General features: G+C 37.2%; 1 long non-coding RNA gene across 1 annotated transcript in view; it reads right to left on the reverse strand.

The window, feature by feature from the left end:
• Positions 1-22,648, reverse strand: part of LOC136146451 (uncharacterized) — a 184,794-nt gene extending 162,146 nt beyond the window's left edge. The window contains exon 1 of the long non-coding RNA XR_010658990.1: positions 22,558-22,648. This is a non-coding gene — a long non-coding RNA (uncharacterized lncRNA). The remainder of the gene's footprint in view (positions 1-22,557) is intronic.
• Between the last annotated feature and the right edge of the window lie 3,429 nt (positions 22,649-26,077).

A 26,077-nucleotide genomic window follows, 5' to 3' on the forward strand; every position in this document is an offset into this window, starting at 1 on the left:
ACACAACTCTGTGAGCTTATTAACCCCACCTGCACACATGTGAGAAATCTGAGACTAAGGAAGCTAATTAAGTGCCCTAAGGTGACACAAATAATGAATAACAGTGCTGGGTTTTCACATCAAGTCTCCTTGCCTGCTCTCCCCGTGATGCTCTCCACTGCTTCCCATGCATTTTCCAGCCTCTCAGCTTGTTCTTATGTTGTGCTGTGGCCTGGAGTATTCAACCAATCTCTCCTTTGTCTACCCAGATCTTACTAATTCAGAGTCCAGCCCAAACCTCCAGTCTCAGTGAAGTGTCTTTGATGTCTCCAGTTGATTTTTCTCCTCAGAACTAGTGTAGTATTCATTATCTATACCACTCTCTTTGATGTTTTAACACATTATCTCATACTAACCACTTTATATGCATTTGCTTTTCATCCTGTTTGTGAAAATCTAAACTTTTAGGTATGAGATCATCATACTCTGCACATCCTTAAGTATTCTGCATGGTTTTATGTACAGAAGAGTGTTACTACACAAATTGAATAGCCCGCATCCTTGAGACATGGAAAAGGATATTAAAATTATGTTTTACATTAATGTTGATCTTCAGGTGAGCATAGGTCCCAGTTGCTTGAGTGACTAAGCATCTCCTTGATATTAATTTCTTTAGAAAAGAGAAACAAATGTCATATATTTTTAGTCACTTATTTTTAATTTGTAGGGGCAATTATATTCTCAAAAGTATTTTCAGTAATTCCCATCAAATAGATAGCAACTCTAATTTCACAGGAAAGCTGGATGATTTTGGTTTGACTGAAAAAAGCACCCTGTGATCAAGTGGTGGAAGGTAATGTACCACAGTTTACAGCAAATTGCTTAAATTTTTTGGAAAGCAAGTCTCACTGCCTTTGCATTCATAACCCACTGAAAGCGATAGACTTGTACAAAAATTTGAGGCAGATTTTCCAAGAGGCTTTTAAGGCCAAACAAAAGTACAGGCTCACTAGAAATATTTTGTTGGTTTGTTTCATGCTAATTTATAGAATACAACCACACAGAACAAGGCATTCAAGTTCTGTACTTAGACAGTACACATCAGAAGACATCAGAAATAAGATGTACAGAGATGTGCTAGTGCATGACCACATCAAATTTGCTTTTTCAAATTTAAATGACCATATTAAATGGTTCAATTACTCTCCTCATTTGTGTAGAATTCCAGGCTCCATTTTATCCTTTGTGTGTGAATAAATTACAAAATATGACTGTGGTAACTATAATTGCTTTTATCCTCAGTAATCTGAGTATTCTTCCCATCACTTAAATAAAATTCTAAATTTGGGGTTTGTAAATATCAGCAAGTATTAAAAATTATTTTCCACCTTCACACTAAATATCTCAATTGCACCAAAATCCAATGTTTACTTTAACTGTACATCACAGAGTCCCTTAAAAAGGAGTCAGTAATATTCACTCTGACTGCCCTGTAATTACAGGATCATTGTCTAGAAATGAAGGCTTGGAAATTTCAAAAGATCTTCTCCTTATTTACAGCATAGCCCCTGTCCATTTAAATATTTGTCTGGTATCTTTCTGAGTCTAATTGATGTGAGTAGATTGTCTGTGAGAGTCAAGTCATACATTCTGGAGAGGCTTTGTAAATAATCTAGTCCACAACTAACCATAGTAGGATAGGACATAAAGATGAAAAGCTGAAAAGGCTAAATTAATTATGCCCTAATTAGGTTATACTACCATATAGAATCTAGCCATTGTTAGAAGCCTAGGAGTTTCAGCAGAAATCATATAGTAATCTAAGTAAGTACTCTAAGAATAATGACCATTCAAGTTATATTTTATTGTTTATGTTCTATCACAGGACCAGACTAATATAAATTGGTAAAGCTATAAATATGTACAGATGACAGAGTTAAGTAATTAGGAAATGCTCCTCAAAGGACCCTAGCATATTCTTCATCATTCTTTCCTTCAACCTGGACATGCAAAATCCAGGGTCCAAACAAAACGAGCAAAAGAAGAGAATGGATGAGCGAGATAAAGTTTGACAACACACATAAGATATCTAGGGCTTCCTTGGTGGCTCACGTGGCAAACAGCCTGCGTGCAATGCAGGAGCCCCGCGTTTGACCCTTGAGTCTGGAAGATCTCCTAGAGAAGAGCAGGGCAACTCACTTCAGTATCCTTGCCAGGAGAATTCCATGGACCAAGGAACCTGGCAGGCTATAGTCCATAGGGTCACAAAAAGTTGGACGCACACTGAACAACTAACACACACACACACACACACACACACACACACACAAGATGTCTAAGTCCTCCCTCACCTAGTATATCTTATAAGGTTACATGCAGCAATTTCACATATTAGAAGGATTGAGTTTTATAGCTATTCATTTCGCAACAAAAATCACCTGAGAGCCACTCTGTACCAAACAATGTTCTAGGCACTGAGAATTCAGTGCTGTGGCCATAAACAGCTAATGAGAGGTTACAGCCCAGCAGAGAAAGCATTCAATAAGCAAATTGTTTCACAGATTGCCAATTGATAAAGGTTGTGCTCAATGGCTGCAAAAGGTAAGTAGAAAGTTTTACAGAGCCATACACCAGGAGTCAGAAAAATTTTCCAAAGTAATAATTATATTGCTTTATTAAATGCCACTAGTAAGTATTAATGGGCTTCCCTGGTGTCTCAGACAGTAAAGAATCCTCCTGCAATGCGGGAGACATGGGTTCGATCCCTGGGTCAGGAAGATCCCCTGAAGGGAGGGCATGACAATCCACTCTAGTATTCTTGCCTGGAGAATCCCTGTGGACAGAGGAGCCTGATGGGCTACAGTCCATGGGGTCACAAAGAGTCGGACACGACTGAGCGACTAAGCACAGTAAGTATTAACATTTAAGATGAGGTCCGACAAATAATTAACAAATAAATAACAAAAAATTTAGCTTGTTAAGGCATATATATATGTATGTATTTGAGGTCATTTTATTGTTTTGTTTGATTTTAAACATGAGAGAGCCTCAAGTTTACCTAAAAGCTCTTTGGAAGGACCTATTAAGTAATAAGAGATTAAAGATAAGAGAAAGAGAAGGGCTAAAGATGGTATAAATTTTCTGTTAAGTTTGGAGGGAAGAGGAGGGACTGACCTAGCTTAGAGAAGACGCAGTTCCTCTTAGAGTTTGCGCACAATAATTTAGAATTTGAATTTACCTATTGCAATTTTTTCATATATTGATTATTCCTGCTTGATATGATTTTAAATGATGTTAAGGCTTTGGGTTTCACACATGAGAACCATATGTATGTGAAAGTGAAAGTGAAAGTCACTCAGTCATGTCCGACTCTTTGCAACCCCAAGGACTATTCAGCCCATGGAATTATCCAGGCCAGAATACTGGAGTGGGTAGCCTTTCCCTTCTTCAGGGTATCTTCCCAATCCAGGGATCAAACCCAGGTCTCCCGCATTGCAGGCAGATTCTTTACCAGCTGAACCACAAGGGAAGCCCAAGAATACTGGAGTGGATAGCCTATTCATTCTCCAGGGGATCTTCCCGACCCAGGAATTGAACTGGGGTCTCCTGCATTGCAGACGAATTCTTTACCAACTGAGCTATCAGGGAAACCCCTACGTATATGAAGCCATCAACAAACATCTCTGGATATCTGTTCTGTTGCAAAGTCTTGAATACACTCTTCTTGATACTATTCTTTCACATCAGACCCATTTTCAAAGTTTATAAAATTATTTCTTATGTGTATTAAGTATTCCACTCAGTCGTTTCTGCTAATATGTACAAACTTTAGCCCTGACTGTGGCCCTCTATCATTTTTCTTTGCTAATCTCCACATATTAAGATTATTTTATGTTTCAGTTGTTTTTGGTATATTATTGATACATTAAAATTTTCACACATTTAATGTATATGCCTTAATGAGTTGGACATAAGCATATACCCATGATATTATTAACATCATTACAACCAAGGGCTTAAACACATCTATCACCTCCAAAAATTTACTTCTGCTCTTTTGGAGGAATTCTTGTTTTATTTTGTTTTTTTATTTCATTTTTTCTTGCTTAAAGAACATTTAACATTAAATCTATCCTGTTAACATATTTTAAAGTGCACAATACCATACCCAGTTTTTTAGGAGCGTCCATGCAGTATTTTGGAGTTCTCTTTGTTGATGTTTCAACGGCTAGCTTTCATTCATATTACATATGTAGCTATTGCAACTAAGATAGGTCAAAACTTCTTTGCTTTATACCACTCCAATAAAGAATCTTTTTAGTGTACAGCCTAAGACCTGCTTTATTAACAAAGTCCAAGTACTGCAATTCACACTGGCGTCTCTTCTTGTGAATTCATCTTTACATTCTGTTCAGAAAATTTTAAATTTTTACTGTGAATTGTCTTACATGGTTCACTACTTCTCCACGCATGTAAATGTCAACTCTAAAATAATTTAGTTTGTTCTTCCTTTTTTTTAAATGGCTTTGGTTTCTCCCATAATGCCTAGTACAATTTGGGGCACAAAATAGATGCTACATAGATATATTTTGTTTTGACTTCATGACATTCCTCTAATGCTGATGGACTGGTCAAAATCCTCGATGTTATTGCTGCTATCTAGATATTAAATGAGATTTATAAGTGAAGTTAATAAAAGCTTTCAAGGGAATAAGGGCAACTTTTGTTGGAGAGCCAAGTTTCTGAGTTTCACAATCATATTGAGGTTGACCATCACTGAGAAGGTCTTTAGGTTGTCTGTGTGTGATTTGAAGTCACATTTAGTACCACTCTGGATGCGTCCCCTGCAAGCATATACTGGATTTATAGATTTGTTTTCATCTTTTATCAGAGCATTGTTTTATGTCATACTGCTGAAATGGCAGAATGGTAATGCTTTTCTCCTCTGTATAGTTAATGGAAATTTTTTACTGCTTTTAGATTCCTTCATAACTACATTTTCTCCAGGCCTAAGTCCATTTGACTGTCCCCAGTCTGAAAAATGATCTGTAATCTCTTGTGAGTCTGTGTGGGAGCATTTCTAGATGACTGACTCAGGATCTTTTCAATGATACCAATAGCATATTGAGTCATAAGAAGTTTGCTAAGGCTTTGAAGTGGAGCAGAACAAGAGTTGTTCTTGTTCATTGTTGCATTCTTATCTAAGCTAAGGAATATGTATATAATCAATCTAAACTTACTGCACAGTTTATTTCACTTGATTTTAATAAAAAATGGATCAGTAGAAAACAATAAAAGCTAATATGGCCTGCTACAAATTCGAAAATTTCCTCAGAAACTCGGTGATATTCTTAAGAAAACCAAAGCTACTTCTCAATAATACTTTCAGGTGAAGTGTTTTTATGAAGCTGATTTAACCACGTCATTATCATTGAGAGACGTATATTGAGAACCCATAACATTAGATTATACTCAAAATTTTGAAATAGTTCTTGTTCTCATAGTAATTACAGTCTACTTGTAGAATAAAGTCCTTGAAACCTTATTTCTCATTAGTATTTCTTTTAAAGAAAACATTATCCAAATGAGAAAAAGGCTTAATGTGGAGACTGTACAGCTAATAGCATCATCTACTAGAATCTTTGATTAACAGAGCAATGAATCTACACAGAGCACAATTTGAGTCTCTGCCTTTCTTTCCAAAATTGATAGCGGATGCCCCTTAGTATTTACCCAAATAAAAAAAAGTTTAAAACTCATGTTCACACGAAAACCTACACACAGATTTTTATAGCAGCTTTATCCACAATTTCTAAAATTTACAGCAAGCAAGATGTCCTTCAGTAAGAAATGGATAAATAAACCATGGTGCATCCATACAATGAAATATTATTTAATGCTGTAAAGAAGCAAACTATCAACTCATGAAAATACATAGAGAAAATCTGAATGTATATTACTAAGTTTAAAAAAAAGCCAGTCTGAATGAGTACATACTATATAAATCCAGCTATATGATGCTGTGGAAAAGACAAAAAGACTATAGAGAGTCAAAAGATCCAGTTTCCAGGAATGAAGGAGAGAAGGTGGAGCACAGATAAGTTTTAGAGCAGTAAAAATACTCTGTATGATGCTAGAATGGTGGATATATGTCACCATACAATTGTCCAGATCCACAGAATGCACAACACTGAGAATGAACTCTAAGGTAAACTATGGACTTTGGGTAATTATGACGTGTCAACATAGGTTTATTAATTGTAACAAGTGCATCAGTGCATCATTATAGTTGGGAATCTTGATAATGGGGGAGGCTATGTGTATGTAAGTCTAGGGTACATATAAGAAATCTCTGCACCTTCCTCTCAATTTTGCTGTGAACTTAAAACTATTAAAACAATTTTTAATTTAATTTAAAACAAAAATAAAAGTGATTCTGAAATGTTAAACCTTTTCTTTTCATTGTACATGAAAACAAGCTTTCACAGCATGGCATCAATCTCTACTTGACCTTCTTAAAAGTCTCAGCAAGAAAGTTTTATGTCATTCTTCCACAGTCTCTCCAAAAAAAGTAAATACAGAGCTAAATTAAAAGAAAAAACAGTAGTAATCTTCAGAAAGATCAACATATCATTTTCAAAGGGATTTTATTGAAGTTCTGAACACCAAAAACAAAACAAGATGCTCTTTATAAGGTGAGTTCTACTGTTGTATCAAAACTTAAATTCAGTTTTTTCTTACAAAGCATGAAGACAACACAAAATCAATTTCTAAGCCAATTACGAGATAAAATTATTAAAATCAACAATAGGACTCTAGACTCAATATTCTTTGATGCTCCTGAAGTTCATGTCACGCCAACAGCAGAAAATTCAGTAAAGAAAAACAGTACTCGTTCTTAGCTAACAAAAGAACTATTCTAGCAAATATAACTAGAACAACATGTCCTATCCTAGTCAGCAGCAAACATGTGCTTACTAAGAATGATTATGCTTTTGTTATTTGCAAGTAGCTGTTCTATGATAATACCAGCACTTCAAAGAAAGATTTGTTTACCAAAGTGTATACAGATCAAAACAATGGTATTACAGAATATCTTCTCAAACAACTACCCAATAAAGGTCTTCTACTTAAAGGAAAACATAACAATTTCTATGTGGCATTTGGGTTTCCTCAATTAGGAATGACCAATATCATCTCCAAAAACATTTTTTAGTCAGGTTTTTTTTATAATGGTAGAATTGTCTATACCTGTATATGTATATTGCTATTGATGTTTAGTCTGTGGTATGAATGGGAACATTGAAACAGCAGTCCTTGACACTCCGTTTCATTAACCTTGCAGAGTCCTGTGCCATTCCATGCTCAGATGGACTGTTTAAAAACTGCTGCTTGATGATGTTGATGATGATGATAATGATGATGATGATGACAATGACCACTGGTAGGTTAGTTGGGGACCTTCTGCTGTCCCCTAAATATGATTTTCTCCAGTTGGTCAATAATTTGCCTTGCCCTACTAATGGTAAAGGACAATTAAAGTGTATACTAAATATTTTAATACTTTAAAAAATATCAGCCTTTGCAAAGCTGATGAAGTTAAATTATTACCACGGTTAGAGAAGCTTACATGGGTTACTATTTACAAAATAAAAGGCATTTGTGGTCTGGAAAATATTTTTAAAAAACAAGTAGTATTTTTGTTGTGAAAGAACATTTAAAAATATAAAATATATAAAGCAAAAATTCATTTTTATTCCTCCTCAATGCATCTGCCCCTCTCCAGATGCCTTTTCCATAAACAGAGTAATCATTAATAATAGTGTAAGTAACCTTGCAAACATTTTTCTGTACACTTAAACCACTTGTGGATGCTGTATAAACTAGTTGATAGTCACACACTTGGTTCCACCTGGTGGGGGTGAAGGTACTCTTGAGCTATCATATCCTTCTTGTTTTAAAATGCTGTGAGTTATCTCTAAGGGTAAAATGGCACCCAAGAAAGACAGCTTCTCAAGTCTTCCTTTGAATTCCTTATCCAGTAAGAGATACTATGTAACTCATAGCACCGGGCCTGTTGCTCAGACCTAAAATTAGGGAATGAGCCTTCCTGGTTATCAAATCTCTTCTCTTTCAGTTTACAATGTTTTTACCAACAGTCTTGCTGGCAGAGCTTCAGTTAAGGTGGCCTGACTCTCAACAAGACAGAGTGTTGATCTCTGGGGAGCAATTGAACTGTTCATAAGATGCCTGGCTGATGGTAAAGGACCCCCTGCTGTTTCCCAGCCTCAGGGAGGCTCCATCCAATGCAAGTTCTTCATTTTTTTTTTCATTGTGTGTTCTTGAAATAATTTAGAGCAAGGGCACATTAGCACTTGGCGCTTCAGTCAATGAACATGATTAAAATAGGACTATTAAAGTATTGGGAAATATTTTTTCTGCCTTCTAAAATTGTGTTTTATTAGTGTAGGGAGGTTCTAAAACATGTATCCATAAAACTGTTCCTTTGTTGCTCTCTGTCTTCATTTATTTTACAAGTACAAACCTGAAAGTTGAGAGTCTTGTTTTTTGTACCATGTAACCACGATATTTGATATTTCTTTCCTCTTATTTACAAGGAAATGCTGGTTGAATTTTCTAGTTCATCATAGGCTGAGTGAGTATCAGGTACTGAACATCAAATAAATGGTAATAGGAGGTGACATGACTAAAAATGCCCAACTCTGAGCACCTATACCTGAGATGGACGAGTTTGCACTCCATGACCCATTGGAGGGTCACAAGAGCTCAGGGTTTTGGATTGAGTTCTCATTAATTAGTAAAAGAAGAACTATATCAATGGGTACTACATCATGATGTTATACAGAATTTCTTCTTATTATAATCATAAGCAAAATGCTTGGTTGTTATTTCCAACATCTTGGAAAACAGAAACAGAATTTATGATTACTCCAAAAAATAAAATGAGTGTTCTCTCGAAAGGAGCTAAGGGCTGATCATGCATTTTTATCACAGGAAGAAATCAGTAAATAGTGAAGACTTACCAGTAAATAAATATGAAAGATAAAGATTTAAAGTGATCATAAATACAAAACTGAACAAAGGTTTGAAAAACAATTCTCTGATTTTAAAATCTTGTAAGAAGCTGATGTATTCAGGATTATGACCACCAAAATCTAGAGAATGCTCTTTCTGCATAAATGATTCACTCTAGTTTGAATAAATTAATTTTAAGAAAAATGCAAAAAATAAAAGGCAAATGTTCAGAGGAAATAATGAAATAATTTTTAATAAAATTATTAAAAATATTTGTTTGTAGATGTTAGCGTTATAAAGGCAACCATTATATATAAAATGATTCACATTCAACAACTTCCTAACGTGTGCCAGGCACTCTGCTGGGGACCCAGCAATGCCTATTCTCCAGGATTGTCAATATTAAGGGGGAAACTGTCCTGTTTCTGTGGTCAGGTAATCAGATAAATGATTATAGAAATCTGTTAAGTGCTATATTAGAGGCATGCATGTAAGAAAGTTCTTTGATCTTTCTGGACATACAAAAAAAAAAAATGACTAAGTATTCAAAATTCCAGCCAAATCTTAAAGTCTGAATTGGAATTTGCCTAGTGACCAAAAACTAAAAAATAAGAATGGGAATTAATGGCTATTTGGAAAGTAGACATAGTAGTTACAAAGGCATGACAACAAATAAAAACAACAACATTAAAAATCACGATGAGGTTTTGGGAGCTGTAGATAGGTCTTAAACATCAAATGCAGGACTCCTGTCTCAGCTACAGTCTGAAGCACAAGCAGATCATGAGGCCTTTGCATATCATTCCAAAGGGTTTGCTTTTCATACAGTGAAAGGGTTTGCTTTATATACAGTGAAGAGCCAAGTCAAGATTTCAAAGAGCCAGGTCAAGTAAAAAACTGTGGGATCATATTTATGTTTTAGAGATTAACTCCTTGGTGTGAATGGCTGATGGAAAGTCCAAAACTCAGAGTGTGTTTTGAAGAAACTTTCTTGCAGTTCTTGACTGTGTGCATGAAGCATGATTTTAAAACAAAATCTCCTTCAGGGCTGTCTTTGAATGAAAATGAAACAATGAATTTACCCCAGTATCATAGACTGCTCCAGATGGATGAAATCTTGTAACTCATTTATCCTACCCCAACTCTTACTACTAATTTATTCATCTATTTGTTTCTCAAATATTTACTGAGTGTCTGCAGTATACTAGACAAACTCTCTGCTTTAATGAAGCATATTACCTACATTATTTAGACAATAAAGAAACAATTATTGAAATAAATTTACATTTAAAAATAGTAATACATGCAGGTAGTGATGAAGTAATTCTGCAAGAATGCTATATAGGAGCCCCGTATAGATGGTGGGCTTGGAAAAGGCCTATTTAGAGACTGATTATTAATTGTTATCTAAAGGATGATTAGGAAATGATTAAATAAAATGTGAAGAAGGGAAATACTATGCAAAGCAATGATGCAGGAAAGGTCTTGATATAGAAGCTGGGCATGTTTAGGGATGGTGAGCAAGCAGGAAAGTAGTAACAGAGACACTGGGGAGTTTGATGACAGTGATCAGGGCACTATAGCAGGTGAAAAATGCAGTCAAGAAAAATCTGTTTGTAATGGTTCATGTCTCATGACTCCTAGTCCATGTCCTTTACTTTAGAGCCTAGAAACAAAAAGATGTGGAGGGAAAAAAATATATATGTATATATATATATATGTATCTTTCCAGTATAATTCAGTATCTATCATGTCATCTGCATTGGGGAAAAAGTCTTGCTTCTAGCATGCTGTGCTACATTTTTGGTCCTTTTTTCCTTAAAGAGATATACAATCATATGGCCAACTGTATCAAGAACTGAATCTACTCTGGCTGGTCATATAATTTCCCAGGATATTCTAATAAGAATTTAAATAAACAACATTGAAGACTATGATCTAAATATCAGAAGCTCACAAGGATAATGAACAAGGAAAAAAAAACAGAATGAGTGACTAATAAGTCATTCATGAATTCAAACTATCTACAATAATTAAAACATCCACTCTGAGCAAATAAGCCATTGAAAGCAAATTTTGCTATTTTTTAATGATCTGACTCACACTGTTGCAGGAAGTTTCACTTAATATATGTATATGATTATGTAGATCAACGTTTACATTTTTACATTCTTATAGACATGTTGTGAAAATAAAGTGCGTAAATAACTTATTCCCTGGTTACCAGAAAATGTTATACATGGATTGTAATAACACAGATGAAAGTTTGGGGTGGAGGGGGTGGGCACCGAATAGGCCAAATCATCCTTATTCTCAGTGCTCTTCTGCATTATTTATGTGTGTGGTAGAACTAATATCCCATATATGCTTCCCTTTAGAATGAATTTTTCAAGCTTCCTCTCAAATAAGTACAATGTTGTGAAAAGTGTTACGCTTTCATTATGTGAAGAGAAAAATGTGATTTTTTTCGGATAGCTTTTTACTCAAGCAACTCAGAGAAGGAATTTATTTTTCACCACTTCAATCTTGTCATTTATTTAGTCCTCAGTGGGGAATAGTGTCTTTGCTTTGGTGGAACTGAGCAATTTGTAGAGGAAAGGATAAAGTCCCTATAGTAAGTTCTGAGGCCATTCTTTTATAGATCTCTGGCACATACAATTATTAATTACCTTCAAAGATAAACACACTCAGTTTGTAATCTTTATGTTGTTAACTCAGTTTTTATATCTGTCATTACCCTTTTTTTAATGATAAGATTAACTATATTCTTGAATGATATAAATTCTGATGGTAAGCATAATACTTGGTACTGACAGAATGTTCAAATTTCTGAATTCTTTGAGTTTTAGATCTGGGGCATTCAATGGAAAATGGGGGCTTCCCTGGTGGCTCAGATGTTAAAGAATCTGCCTGCAATGTGGGAGGCCTGGATTCAGTCCCTGGGTTGGAAGATACTCTTGCCTGGAGGATACCCATGGACAGAGGAGCCTGGCAGGCCAGTCCATGGGGTCGCAGAGCTGGACACAACTGAGTGACTAAGCACAATGGAAAAAGGAATGTAAATTAGATTTAGGTGTTTTGATTAAATCTCAAAGCCATGGCCATGAATATTGTATGCTGTACTGTATACCTAAGGGCTTCCCTGGTGGCTCAGAGATTAAAGTGTCTGCCTGGAATGCGGGAGACCTAGGTTCGATCCCTGAGTTGGGAAGATCCCCTAGAGAAGGAAATGGCAACCCACTCTAGTACTCTTGCCTGGAGAATCCCACGGAGGGAGGAGCCTGGTAGGCTACAGTCCATGGGTCGCAAAGAGTCGGACACGACAGAGTGATTTCACTTTCACTTTCACTGTACCTAAGAGCAAAATAGAAATATTCTAATAGTGAGTTTTTGAGATATGCTTTCTATTTAACAAATATTTAGAGCCCAAATATTTGCCAGAAATCAGCCTGCTTTTCTTTGGGGTGGGGAATAGGGTACTGGAAATGACTATATTAATAAAATATATTTCTTAGTGCTACCATAGATATTTACAGATACATGGATAGTGGATATCTGTATTATGCATAGAAATATTATATAGAGAGATAAAATAATACTCTTATTACAGAATACTTTAACACATGAATTCAAAACTGGCTCTATCAATTTTCAGTTGTGCTAAAGCTGTTTTTTACACTCAGAACCTCAATTCACCTACTTTGTAAGGGATGTGGATTAAAGATCAGTCATAATTATAAAAGCCAACCTAAGCAAAAATTCTTCCCTTTTCTCCCTTATTTTCCCCATAGTGTGCAGAAAGAAAAAAACTGAAATGTAATAAAAAATAAGAAAAACATAAGGTCTTAAAATCAGAGAGAAAGAAAAGAAAATGTAGTAAAGAAAAACAGAAGATCTTGAAATTGGAAAGAAGGGAAAGAAAATGAAAGGAAGAAGTAGAAATTTTAAAAGGAAAAAGAAAAGAGTTGAACTGTGGGCTAAATACTTTAACATTACCATGAGTTTCTTAGGAAGAATTTCTCTAAAGTCTATGGCATGAATTGTTTACCCCGGACACATCGAGGGTAGTTAAACATAGGTGAATCCACACTGCAGTAACAACTCAAACTATTTCAATCAGAACTTGAGTCTATTCACATAGACCCTTCATCAAAGAAACTATTATATCTGGCTTCCAGTATCAGGTTTATTACATTAACTAATTGGCTTTACTGATGGTGACAACCACTAGAATCTTCAGAGCCTTTAGTGGTTTGTTTATTTTTCCCTTCAAAAATTCAAATGATATCCTAAATTTGAGAGAAGAGATTAAGCTTGATGGTGTATATCCATTTAAGGGGATAGGAAAACATATTTCTTGGATCTATATCACTTGAGACTCGTAAATCAATATCTCACAACCTTCTAAACCTAGTCTGTATATCAGCAATCAATCCACAAACTCCAAAAAAGAAAAAGAAGGCTACTACATGATTCTCTGATGAAAAATCACTCCAAACAATTTTAATCTCCTGCAATAGTGGAATGCATTTTATTTTTCACTACTGGGAATCAGAGCCACTTGATATTTTTTCTATAATGGACAAGTTAATGAACCAAAATTATCTTCTTTAATTCAAATTCAGGAAGTAATTGATATAAGGTAGCTTGATTTTAATCTGACCACTCCATCAGCAGAATTTAAACATCCATTTGCCTCAAATCAGTAGTCATCCAGATAATAATTACCTAGGTATGATCTGTTTACATTACCCTTTGGTAGAACTCAATTTTTTCATCTCTCTTTGCACTTTAAAATTTTAAGAAACCTGATTTGTAGAATGAGATGATAGTGTCTGGCCTTTTTTTTTTAAGCATCCCATTATTAATAATCCAGTGATAATTAAAGCAATAATAATTGATGCTAAAAAGAATTAAAACACAAGTTCAGGCTTTAGATTAGAAGAGAGTGCAGATTTACAAAGTAGTCATTCAAGTGATCTAGAATATACATATTGCTGCATTATTAAAGTTGAATTCTTCTACAGAATTTCTTTAGACATTGAAATTATATCTGCAGCTTGTTTAATATCCATTTGCTAAACACTAGTCTAATGCATTAAATATCTCAGATACATCTACATCCTAAGAAGAAATTTTTGAAACAAAAGATGGTAAGGCAAAGAAATTTGTCTCAAAGGTTAAATGACAGACAGATGATGAGATAAGTATTGATATTGAGGCCTATATGGCTTTCCTAAGGCTTTACAACTCTCTTCCTGGAGGCAGACATTGATGGGGTTTTCTTCCTATAAAACATATTCTGAGACTAGGCCCTCCTCAGCTGGTAAAGAATCTGCCTGCGATGAGGGATACCTGGGTTCAAATCCTGGGTTGGGAAGATCCCTTGGAGAAGAAAAAGGCTACCCACTCCAGTATTCTGGCCTGGAGAACTCCTTGGAATATATAGTCCATGGGGTCACAAAGAGTCGGACATGACTGAGTGACTTTCACTTTTCACTTAACATAAACAAAATTCCTAAAGCAAATATAAACACAGTGCCCCATTATTAAGATATCACTAAATCTTAATTGGGTATCATTTCCAAGAATGTCATCTTTCACATACCTCTGTTCAAAGAAGTAAATTTCATTTTCTTTTGAAAAGCAATCTGGTATCTATGGCTTTGATAAGCACAGAGGGATTTCCTCCATCCAACCCAAAATTCATTTCCAGAGAAGAAAAAGAAAGACTGCTACCTGAAAGTTGAACTAAACAACAATATCAAATTGCTTGAAATACATATGTGTAAAGTCATAGTAAGTTATAGAAGTTCTCCCTGGAATCCACAAGATTTGTGGAATGAGTCAATCAAAAAGTGAACTGTTAGAAACCAAAGCACTTACAAGACAAGGAAAACATAAGTAAATAAATAGAAACAGTAATGACAGTACCCACCCAAATTCTTCAGTGCCCAAGGGCTTGAGTCAATCTATCAGCGTATTACATATATACTTTGGATATGAATTCTAATTTACCAGAAGCAATCAAACCTCATTGAGTTACCAATTCTTGCTGTTCCAATGACTTAGCAATCACAGCAAGTTTGTGATCGTAAAGTAGCTTCTTAAGACATTCGTCTACAGAGAATGAAAGCATTGACCACAGAATATGAGTGTTCAGGACCTTAGCCAGTTTGCTTCTTATTATAAACAAATCAACTAATGTTCTCATCTTATGTATCAACATGTATGAATTCTGTTAGCATAAACCAAGCATGAGAAACAGAGTCTACTCTCATTACTGCTGAAACTTGTTTCTGAACCCTTCATATTGAGAGTTAGATTAAGCAGTACAGTAGGCACATCCAGGCAGAAGAACCAATGAGTCTCCTCTAGACAACCAACAGACCTACTTATCAGTGACACTCTGATCCTGGCTCTCTTCCTTGAAAATCTGACTTGTATAGAATCCAGGTGAGAGAACTGGTAGAAAAGGAGAGGACAATCCAAGTAATCTGAGACTAGGAGTACTATAAACAAGAGGGAAGATCCTAAGACAAGGTACTAAATAATGGAAAGAATACAGACTTTGAGTAACCTTATCATTACTCTTCCTCTAACCTGATCCCCTAGCTACAAAATAATATGTAACTCACAGGATTGGTTTTTGGGGGAGGAAGAAGGGACTTACACGAAACAGTAGATGTCATTTTCAGAGCCTCACATAAGTGTTTAATATATAGTTGATTTTTTCCCCTTATCATAATTTTACTTGTGTGTATTTTAACACAGGGCTTTCCTGGTAGCTCAGTGCTAAAGAATCCACCTGCCCAGTGCATGAGACGTGAGGCTGGTCCTTGGGTCAGGAAGATGACCTGGAGGAGGAAATGGCAACCCACTCCAGTATCCTCGCCCGGAAAATCCCATGGACAGAGGAGACTGGCGGGTACAGTCCATTGGGTCACAAAAGAATCGGACACAACTTAGCATTTAAACAACAGCAATTCATAACAGAGAAACCCACCACTAAACATCAGCAATTCATAGCAGAGCAACACCCCCCACCCCGTTGTTGTTCAGTAGTCACTTAGTTGTGTCTGACTCTTTGTGACACCATGGACTGCAGCACACCAGGCTTCCCTGTCCTTCACCATCTCCCGGAGCTTGCTCAAACTCATGTCCACTGAGTCAATGATGCCATTCAACCATCCTGTCCTCTGTCATCCCCTTCTCCTCCCACCTTCTTTCTTTCCCAGCATCAAGCTCTTTTTTGATGAGATGACTCTTCGCATCAGGTGGCCAAAGTATTGGAGCTTCGGCTTCAGCATCAGTCCTTCCAATGAATATTCAGGATTGATTTTCTTTAGGATTGACTAGTTTGATCTCCTTACAGTTCAAGGGACTGTCAAGAGTTCTCTAACACCACAACCCACCCTAGTCTTAAGAATTTGAAAACAAGCAACTTTAGTTTCCACGTGGTCCTTTTCTGCCCAAGTAACTGTTTTTCTCATAGTATTTTCCTTCCACCATGAATGGTGGGAAGTAAAACAGATACAGTAGCTGGTTCTCAGGTGTTGGACCTTCTTTTTTTTATTAGTTAGCATTTCATAGAATTGAAGGCCCTTTGAAATCCTTTTATCCAACCTATAATTCCACCTGATAATCATACCTAATCCATTGATAGCATAGTTGACCCACTATTTTGCAGTCCTTTTTAATTGTCAGCTGGAAGAGAGCACTGTTTAACCCCAGACAATAAATCACTGTTTTGGAAATCCAAGCATATAAGTAAGAAAAGGCACATCAACGCACAGATCCTACTCTTAAAGCAAACTTTCACATAGCACTAATCCCGTTTTCCCATATATTCTCAGGAACACAAGCATTGCTAGAGGTAGCAAAAAGTTTTCTTTCCTGTGTTAATCTTTGGTTTTATCAGCCTCTTCCGAGGGAGAAAGAAAAGTGTATTTTAATTCGGTATCACTTAATTTTGGACATGTGTTTCCCAGTTTTAGTTGTGTTTATGATAGATCATTTTATTGATAGTACATCTTGTTTCTATTACATTGTATCAATTTCACATATAAGGGAAGTGGCATAACAGGTCATAATTTATCAAGAAAAATAGTAAGAGAAAATGTCAAATAAAAGCAGTAAGTATGTGATGACTCTAAAGAGCACAAGTAACTTGAGGAAATCAGTTTTAAAGTTATAATTTAAATCACAGTCTAGTGACTCTAGCCAGAGGAAATTTAAAAAACAGGTTGTGGCAACAGTGACTACAAATTCAAAAAAGGACTGGCTCTTAAAATTTCTGCAAAAAAGCTATGAGTCAAGCCTTAAGGAACTTCTATATTAAGGTACCAGTTATGAAACCATGCTATATCTCCACATACCAGGGTAAACTCTCTTTTACATGGTTTAGTTGGAGAAAGAGCTACTTTATATCATAACAATTATTAACATTATTGGAGTGCCTACTGTGTGCCTGGTACTTGCCTAAGTTCTTTATTACATCAACTCATGTACAACAAAATAGCCCAACGAGGCTAATACTAGTATTTCTCCTCTTCACCAGTGTAGGTCTAAAGGCACAGAGTATGAAGGGCCATGCCCAGGTAAGTAACACAGTCATCTTGAAAATGGCAAAGTTGAAATTTTAATCCAAACAATTTGACTCTACATCTGAATGCCTAACCAAGTTACTATAACGCTTTTCTTCTAAATACAAGTGTTTCAGGGTTGGGAGGATATGCTTCCAGTAAAATCTCATGGTGAAAATAATATAGGATCTGGAAAAAAATCATAAGTTGGCTCAGATCACCAAAAGCCTACTATATTCAGAGAATTAACAAAACAATATCAATCCTAATAAAACAGCGCATGCATACATTCCAAGTCGCTTTCGCTTCAGTCGTGTCTGACTCTATGTGACCCTATGAACTGTAGCCCGCCAAGCTCCTGTGTCCATGGGATTCTCTAGGCAAGAATACTGGAGTGGGTTGCCATTCCCTTCTCCAGGGGCCCTTCCCGACCCAGGGATCAAATCTGAGTCTCTTATGTCTCCTGCATTGACAGTCGGGTTCTTTACCACTAGGCCACTTGGGAAGCCCCAATAAAAACATAAATGCATCTAAAATATGTTTGGCATTGGTTTCTGACATCACAGTTAATTCTTCCCAACTTCAGTTGTGGCACTTCTATCTTCTTTGATGTGAACTTTTGGAGGGCCTTTTCTTCCAAAACAAACATGCTCCTCAAATCAAAAATCTTCTCCAGATAGTAGCCTCATTTGTTAACCATTGTTTAATAACCACCACACAATTGCACTCAGCTCACATGTTAGTGAAGTAATGTTCAAAATTCTCCAAGCCAGGCTTCAACAGTACATGAATCATGACCTTCCAGATGTTCAAGCTAGGTTTAGAAAAGGCAAAGGAACCAGAGACCAAATTGCCAACATCTGTTGGATCATTGAAAAAACAAAAAAGTTCCAGAAAAATATCTACTTCTACTTTATGGACTATGCCAAAGCCTTTGACTGTGTGGACCACAAAAAACTCTTGAATATTCTTAAAGAGATGGGAATACCAGACCACCTTACCTGCCTCTTGAGAAATCTGTATGCAGGTCAGGAAGCAACAGTTAGAACTGGTCATGGAACAACAGACTGGTTACAAATAGGGAAAGGAGTACATCAAGACTGTATATTGTCACCCTGCTTATTTAACTTATATGCAGAGTACATCATGAGAAATGCTGGGCTGGATGAAGCACAAGCTGGAATCAAGATTGCTGGGAGAAATATCAATAACCTCAGATATGTAGATGACACCACCCTTATGGCAGAAAGTGAAGAAGAACTAAAGAGTCTCTTAATGAAAGTGAAAGAGAAGAGTGAAAAAGTTGGCTTATAACTCAACATTCAGAAAACTAAGATCATGGCATCCAGTCCCATCACTTCACGTCAAATACATGGGGAAACAGTGGAAAGAGTGACAGACTTTATTTTGGGGGGCTCCAAAATCACTGCAGATGGTGACTGCAGCCATGAAATTAAAAGACGTTTACTCCTTGAAAAAAAAGCTATGACCAACCTAGACAACATATTAAAAAGCAGAGACATTACTTTACTAACAAAGGTCCACCTAGTCAAGGCTATGGTTTTTCCAGTAGTCATGTATGGATGTGAGAGTTGGACTATAAAGAAAGCTGAGCACCGAAGAATTGATGCTTTTGAACTGTGGTGTTGGAGAAGACTCTTGAGAGTCCCTTGGGCAGTAAGGAGATCAAAGCAGTCCATCCTAAAGGAAATCAATCCTGAATATTCATTGGAAGGACTGATGCTGAAGCTGAAACTCCAATACTTTGGCCACCTGATGCGAAGAACTGACTCATTTGAAAAGACTGTGATGCTCAGAAAGATTGAAGGCAGGAGGAGAAGGGGAAGAGAGAGGATGAGATGGTTGGATGGCACCACTGACTCGATGGATATGAGTTTGAGTAAACTCTGGGAGTTGGTGATGGACAGGGAGGCCTGGCGTGCTGCAGTCCATGGGGTCGCAAAGAGTTGGACACAGCTAAGCAACTGAACTGAACTGAATAAGGGAGGAAATGGCAGCACCATCTCCTTCACATGCACTTGAAATTCACTGTAGTATAACATGATGGAGTACAAGCACAGCTTACACTAAAAGAATTCACTGTTATAGAGTTTTAGGTATTTTAATACAGGTTTATATGTTGCTACAACCTTTACACACCTAGAGCTGGATATCCTGGAGTCAAGTGGGCCTTAAGAAGCATTACTATGAACCAAGCTAGTGGAGGTGACACAATTACAGCTTAGTTCTTTAAAATCCTAAAAGATATTGTGGTTAAAGTGCCACACTCAATATGTCAGCAAATTTGGAAAACTCAGCAGTGGCCATAGAACTGGAAAAGGTCAGTTTTAATCACAATCCAAAAGAAGGACAATAGCAAAGAATGTTCCAACTATTGCACATTTGCACTTAGTTCACATGCTAGCAAGGTTATGCTCAAAATCCTTCAAGCTAGACTTCAGCAGTATCTGAACTGAGAACTTCCAGATATACAAGCTGGGTTTAGAGAAGGCAGAAGAACCAGAAATCAAGCTGCCAGCATTCACTGAATCATGGAGAAAGCAAAGGAGTTCCAGAAAAACATCTACTTGTGTTTCATTGACTGAACTAAAGCCATTGACTGTGTGGATCACAAGAAACTGTGGGAAATACTTAAAGAGATAGGAGCACCATACCACCTTACCTGTCTCCTAAGAAACCTGTATGCAGGTCAAGAAGCAATGGTTAGAACCTTATATGGAACTGACTGGCTCAAAATTGGAAAAGGAGTACGACAAGGCTGTATATTGTCACTCTGCTTATTTAACTAAAGTGAAGTGTGCATGATGTGAAATGCTGGACTGGATGAAGCACAAGCTGAAATCAAGATTGCTGGGAGAAACAGCAACAACCTCAGATATGCAAATGATGCCACTCTAATGGCAGAAATGAAGAGTATCCAAAGAACCTTACAATGAGGGCGAAAGAGGAGAATGAAAAAGCTGGCTTGAAACTCAGGATTAAAAAAACTAACATCATGGCATCTGGCTCCATCACTTCATGGCAAATAGATGGAGAAAAAGTGGAAACAGTGACAGATTTTATTTTCTTCGGCTCCAAAATCACTGCAGATGGTGACTTCAGCCATGTAATTAATAGATACTTGCTCATTGGAAGAAAAGCTATGACAAACCAAGACAGTGTATTAAAAAGCAGAGACATCCCTTTGCCAACAAAGGCCCATATAGTCAAAGTTATGTTTTTTCCAATAGTCAGGTACAGATGTGAGAGTTAGACCATAAAGAAGGCTGAGTGCCAAAGAATTGATGCTTTTGAATTGTGGTGCTGGAGAAGACTCCTCAGAGTTCCCTGGAGAGCAAGGAGATCAAAGTCAATCCTAAAGGAAATCAACCCTGAATATTAATTGGAAAGACTGATGCTGAGGCTGAAGCTCCAATACTTTAGCCACCTGAAAAAAAGAGGACTGGAGGACAGAGAAGCCTGGTATGCTTACAGTCCATGGGGTCACAAAGAGTCAGACATGACTAAAGAGACTGAACAACAATAAGACATTTATTATGATAGTTCACCTTGATTACTTAAAAAAAAACTCTGAAAAAAAGTCATGTGTGAGTCAACACCTACCAACATCATTCCCCTATTTACTGGTCACCTAAGTAGTGTGCTCAGTCACTCATCTGTGTCTGACTCTTTGGGACCCCACGGACTATAGCCTACCAGGCTCCCCTGTCCATGGGATTTTCCAGGCAAGAATACTGGAGTGGGTTGCCATTTCCTCCTCCAGAGGAATCTTCCTGACCTAGGGATCCTACTGTGTCTCTTGGATCTCCTGCATTAGCAGATGGATCTTTTACCACTGCGCCACCCAGTGTTAAAGAAACACAGATCACAGAATAGACACGATTGTAACCAGTTGTGATTACCAGATCATTCTACATATAAAAATGGTCAAAACAGAGTCATATTTACTCACAGTTAAAACTGTCCTGATTATAATGACCTTCATCTTTTTTTCAACAAATATCTTTGACCATCTACCCTATACAACACATGATACAGACAAGCGAGGATATAATGGGTTACAAGATGGACTTGAACTCTCCTATCATGGAGACCAGAAATGTCTCCTGGGTTTTTCAAAAGATGTGTATAAATCCTGCTGTGAATTTAAGCTATCATGATTTTACCAGGGAAGTATCAGTTTTGGATTGTACTTCTAACTTAAGATGAACTAAGTTTTCATTTATTCTGGGTTTTGGTCCCAGTCAATGACAAACCTCCCCAGCACACATCAAAATACATCTAAAAACACAGGAAACAGATGAGCTCAATCCAAATATGCATTTCCCGACCCACTGACTGTGTTTTCTTTTTTTAATATTATAGTGAACCACCTCATCCATCTGTCACAAACTGCAAACATAGTAATCTGAATAACTTAATTGTCCTAGAAAAACACATTCCAATTTTGGAAATCCTATTTTTAAAGGAAAGAGTCCTTCTAATGTGATGAAACACTGTTTTGATTTACTAAATAAAATGCCATGCTTGAAATGTAACCCTGCTTAGATCAAAGTGAAGTATGTATCAGCGCCATTCCCAGTCTCTTCAGGACCCCAAGTTCTTCATGACGATTCCAGACACTGGGCATGCCCACTCTAACAGTGTATGACACAACTGTCACCTGCAGTGGTGAACTCATCCCAGGCCTATTCAGACCCTTCAACACATTGACACCAAGATGGCGTTAGACATGCTCAAGAGACAGTGAGTCAAATTCTGTACAAACAGTAAAGGAGGAGGGAGCAGAAATAGGTGGGAAGAGCTTTCAGGTCTGATACTTGTGTGAGTCTGATACTTGTGAAGGGAGATACAGAAGAAAGGATAGAGTAGGAAGAGCTTCATACCAAAGCACAGTACAGTGAAAGCCTCCAGCAGGCTGGATGGAAGTCCCTACCTATTAGAAGATTCCAAAATCGAAGAATAGCCCCCACTCCAGTACCTCTGCCAGGCTCAGCCACTGGCTGGTAGCAGTCTAGGAGAATAATGGCCTCAGCATCAGGCTGTCAGTCAACTAATCTCCCCACAGCAGGTTAATATTAGATAAGTGCATTAATAATTATCTTTATAATAGAACATCTTTCTAATTTAATCAGTCAGGGAGTTTACAAGTCACAAAGTTAGTGCTAGATCACTAAAGAACTTTCTGTTAGGCCTTAAGCCAAGATGTACTATAAAATAACTTGGGAACTTTGTTCCACTGAAGCAAATCAACTCTGTGGTGCAAAGCCTTGTAAAACTCCCTCTATTCACAATTGTTATACAAATCTCCCTAAATCTCTGGCAATATTTAGAACTTCTGAGTCTATTATACGTCCAAAGGACTTGTAAGGGAAGGAAGGAAAAGTGGAGAGTTACAGCAATGCTCTGGATAATCAAATTATTGAAATATGTTGGAATCTAAGGTCTAAGCATCCCTTGAGAACCAAATAACATAATTCAGGCCTCTCTCCACACCTTGTGACAGAGAAGGCAATGACACCCCACTGTAGTACTCTTGTCCGGAAAATCCCATGGATGGAGGAGCCTGGTAGGCTGCAGTCCATGTGGTCTCTATGAGTCAGACATGACTGAGCAACTTCACTTTCGGTTTTCACTTTCCTGCATTGGAGAAGGAAATGGCAACCCACTCCAGTGTTCTTGCCTGGAGAATCCCAGGGACGGGGGAGCCTGGTGGGCTGCCGTCTATGGGGTCGCACAGAGTCGGGCACGACTGAAGCGACTTAGCAGCAGCAGCCACAGCTTGTGAAGGGCTGTCTCAAATTTTCTTCATATTTTCAGGAAAAATATGTTTTCATGGATAACTCCATTCCAACAGCCTGTTCCTGCAACAGCCTATTGTGTCATTTTAAATATTGAACTTCATCCTTTCTTTGATTTACACACACACACACACACACAATCAAAGCATCAAGAAACATACTGTGGTAGGTGACTTCTAAGTTGGCCCACAATGACCTCTAGTACAATCCTCTCATCCTGAGTGTAAGCTATACCTAGTGACTTGCTTTCAACTGACAGGATACTGAAAATTTAATATACACACTACTACACTTCCATGTATAGGTAGCAAAAGATTGTGGTTTCCATCCTTTTTAGCAGAGACATTCCACAGCTTTCTGGACTGCAGACTTCAGGGAAGCAAACCGCCATATTGGAAAGAGCCACCTGGCCAGGAACGGATACCCTAAATCCAGCAGCTTGAGAGCAGCCTTCAGAGGAGACCTAGTACTGGCCAATACTTTGATCCAACCGTGTGACGGATCCTGACGTACAGGACCCAGCTAAATCATGCTCATGTTTATGAACCACATAAACTATGAGACAGTCAATGTAAATTTTTTAAGGTGCTAATTTTTCCGGTAATTTCTTATGCAAAAATAGATAATACCCATAAAACATAAATACTCATTTGCTATTCGTATTAGTATACCTTTCTGAAGACTAAGGAAGGCTAAGTAAGAGTTTACATCAAGGGCATATCAAAAAATTGCAAATCAAATGGTAGAAATTATAATCACCCCTTTGGCAGCCCGCAGTGAGGGTATCCTCTGTTGCTGTTTTTCTTTTGCTCTTATTCATCTATCCAACAGCTATTCCCTCACTCTCTTCCATTTCTCTGTATTACATCTTCACTCATAGATTTAATTTCACCTCTTTCATCTCCTACTATCAGTGTATATCTAGGTTTTGGGGTTTTTTTTTTTTTTTTTTTTTTTTTTTTTTTTTTTTGTATACAAACTAATCAGGAGCTCTTTTACAAAAGTGCATTCAGAAACAGGATCTACCTTATTACTCATTTATTTAGTCAACAACCATCTATTAAATTTCTACTAACTGTCAGGCAGTATTCTCTGCACAAGGTACACAGTAGAATGTTAAAAGACCTGGTTTGTGCTCACAAGGAGCTTATGGTCAAGTAGGTAGGACAAACATTAGACAAATGAATACATAAATGAATAATTACAAATTATAAAAGTGCTTGGGAGGTAATAGCATGTTATCTATTAGAGCATGAAGGGGAGACCTGCTGAGATTTGTTTCATATGTCACTTAGAATCTCTATCTTTTAATATAACATTTAAGTTGAGATGAAGAGTGATAATGAGTGAGGATGAGACATGTTGCATAGAAGTTCTGCAGGAGAAAGACTATACAGGTGCTCTGAGGTAGGACAGAGCTTGGTGTATTCTACGAACTAAAAGGTGGACAATTCGCTGGAGCAGCAGTGAAATAATGGCTCAAAATGAGGCTAGAGAAGTAAGCAGAAGTCAACATAGCCAGGTCTGTAACTCATGGTATGGAGGTTACGTACAATCCTATGTTCAGTAGAAAGCCACTAAAGAATTTAAGGGCAGAAAAGCAAGATTTGATTCTTTGTGGGGGTTTTTTGTTTGTTTGTTTGTTTTTTAAGAACCACTCGGGTTGCTATGTGAAGAATGGTTAAGAAGAGATGCAAAAAGGAAACATATGGACCAGTTGATAAGGAACAACTAAAACACAATAGAGAGAAGGTGGTATAATAGATAAAACAAAATTTAAAAAAAAAGTAAGAGTGGAATTGGGAGGATGTAGACAAATTTAAAGATTCTGTATAATCAACTGGTCTGGTAAAGAAGGCAAAAGTACCAAAGATAACTCAGTCCTGAAGGCCATTGCAATTATACACAGCATGTTCTTTTTTTTTTTAATAGATAGGGACACAGAGTTCTTTGAAAGAATGGAAGCAAAATTCCAGTGGCACCCTCATATTGCTATCTGGTGTTTTCCAAAATCTTTCCATTAAAATACTGGGTTTCAAATTGCATCAAATACTGTGGTGACATCAAATACTGTGGCAACCAGTCCCATCACTTCATGGCAAATAGATGGGGAAACAGTGGAAACAGTAGCTGACTTTATATTTTTGGGCTCCAAAATCACTGTAGATGGGGATTACAGCCATGAAATTAAAAGACGCTTGCTCCTTGGAAGAAAAGCTTTGATCAACCTAGAGAGCATATTAAAAAGCAGTGACATTACTTTGCCAACAAAAGTCCGTCTAGTCAAAGCTTTGGTTTTTCCAGTAGTCATGTGTGGATGTGAGAGTTGGACCATAAAGAAAGCTGAGCAGCAAAGAATTAATGCTTTTGAACTGTGGTGTTGAAGAAGACTCTTAAGAGTCCCTTGGACAGCAAGTAGATCCAACCAGTCTATCCTAAAGGAAATCAGTCCTGAATATTCATTGGAAGGACTGATGCTGAAGCTGAAACTCCAATACATTGTCCACCTGATGCGAAGAACTGACTCACTAGAAAAGACCCTGATGCTGGGAAAGATTGAAGGTGGGAGGAGAAGGGGACCACAGAGGATAAGATGGTTGGATGGCATCACTGACTCGATGGACATGAATTTGGGCAAGCTCTGGGAGTTGGTGA

The sequence above is a fragment of the Muntiacus reevesi genome, chromosome 14 (genome assembly GCF_963930625.1).
Source record: "Muntiacus reevesi chromosome 14, mMunRee1.1, whole genome shotgun sequence".
NCBI classification, from domain to species: domain Eukaryota; kingdom Metazoa; phylum Chordata; class Mammalia; order Artiodactyla; family Cervidae; genus Muntiacus; species Muntiacus reevesi.